Raw genomic sequence first — 2,258 nt, 5'->3', positions numbered from 1 at the left:
GTCCAAAGTTATGCAAGTTGTTTCTCCGGGAAAGCTTATGACTTCTATAAAATTTTGGTTTCTCCAATTGTTCTCAGCGACTCTGATATTGATGTAATTCTCGGCATGGATTGGCTTTCTAAGCACAAGGCCTTCCTTGACTATGGTGCCAGGGAGATTATGTTGACACACTCTTCTATGGATGTGATCATATATGTCGCTCGTGATGAAACCATTCAGTTGTTATCTCTCAATGATAAGGGCGAGTTAGATGCTATTTCTTAGATTCTAGTTTTTTCCGAGTACCAAGATGTCTTTCCAGAAGAGCTTTCGGGTATGCCTCCTCACCAGCCAGTTGAGTTCGTTATCGATCTTGAGCCCAGTACTGAACCCGTTTGCAAGCGTCCATACAAGCTTGGGCCAAAGGAGCGGAAGGAATTGAAGAAATAGCTCAATGAACAAGAGTTTCTTGGTTTGATCAGACCGAGTTCATCTCCATGGGGTTTTGGTGTTCTTTTTGTCCTAAAGAAGGATGGCACGGACCGACTTTGCGTCGATTACTGTCCATTGAACAAGAAGACAATCAACAACAAGTACCCACTTCCCAACACCAATGAGCTATTCAAGCAACTTAATGATGCAAAGGTGTTATCCAAGCTTGACCTCCGTATGGGTTATCATCAGATTCGCATTCGTGAAGAAGATATCCCCAAGACAACATTCGGAACAAGATTTGGTTCTTATGAATACACTGTCACGTCTTTCGGCCTTGTCAATGCCCCGCCAACATTCTCTCGGATGATGAACTTCATCTTCAATCCCTACACTAACGAATTACTCCTGGTGTATCTCGATGATATCTTTGTGTTCTCCAATAATAAGAAGGATCATGCCAAACATTTGCGATTGGTGCTCGACAAGCTCAGAGAGTATGAATTCTACGCGATGTTTTCCAAATGTGAGTTTTGGCTTGATGAAGTTCTTTACCTTGGCCACATCATCTCCGCCAATGGCATTACACTTAATCCGGAGAAGGTTTCTCCAATTGTGAATTGGGAGCCTCCTCAGAATGTCAAGCAGCTCCGCAGTTTCCTTTGTCTTGCAAGCTATTGCCGAAGATTCGTTGAGAATTTCTCAAAGATTGCAAAGCCTCTTTCCAACCTCGTCCAGAAGCATGTCAAGTATGTCTGGAGTCCTGAGTGTGACGTTGCTTTCAACACTCTCAAAGAGAAGCTAGTCTCAGCTCTTGTCTTACCTCCTCCTGATGAATCCAAGCCATGTTAATGCAAGAGAATAAAGTTGTGGCCTATACCTCTCAAAGAGAATAAAGTTGCTTTCAACCTTGGTGAAGTTTTCTCTCATGCCTCATTGCAATGTCTTGGTGCCGTGTTAATGCAAGAGAATAAAGTTGTGGCCTATACCTCTCGTCAGTTGAAGCCCAACAAAAGGAACTACCCCACTCACGGTCTTGAGTTGGCGGCAGTTGTCCATGCATTAATAACGTGCAGACATCTCTCGTTGGGAAGCCAAGTGGACATTTTCACTGATCTCAAGAGCCTCAAGTATATCTTCACTCAACCTAACCTCAACCTCAGGAGAACTCGTTGGGTCGAAATGAGTCAAGAGTACAATCCAAGTATTGAATATACTCCAGACAATGTCAATGTGATTGCAGATGCTTTGTGCAGAAAGGCTTATTGCAACAGCTTAATTCAGAAGCCATTCCAACCGGATCTTTGTGAACCTTTCCACAAACTCAACCTCCGAGTTGTTCCTCGAGGTTTACTTGCCAACCTTCAAGTCACTCCAACTTTGGAAGATCAAATACGTGAGCCAAAACTCCATGATACCATGGGGAAGAGAGTGAAACATGGTATTGCCAAGGGCTTACCCAAATACAAGTGCTATCGCATTGATGACAAGGACACCTTATTCTTCGAGGACAAGACTATGGTTCGTAAAGGTGATCTAAGGAAGGTCATAATGAACGAAGCGCACAATTCTCTTCTTTCCATTCATCCAGGCAGTTCGAACATGTACCATGACCTTAAGAAATCGTATTGGTGGACTCGAATGAAGCAAGAGATTGCTCAATTCATGAATGAATGTGATGTCTGTCGAAGGGTGAAAGAAGAACACCAATGACTAGCTGGTCTCCTCAAACCTCATGCTATTCCAGAATGGAAGTTTGATCATATCAAAATGTACTTTGTCTCTGGATTTCCCAACTCCAAGCATGGGAATGATGCTATTTTCGTTTTCATTGACAAGCTTACAAA

Source organism: Triticum dicoccoides, chromosome 2A (assembly GCF_002162155.2).
Source record: "Triticum dicoccoides isolate Atlit2015 ecotype Zavitan chromosome 2A, WEW_v2.0, whole genome shotgun sequence".
Classification (NCBI taxonomy): domain Eukaryota; kingdom Viridiplantae; phylum Streptophyta; class Magnoliopsida; order Poales; family Poaceae; genus Triticum; species Triticum dicoccoides.
Note: the sequence above shows the minus strand (reverse complement) of the source record.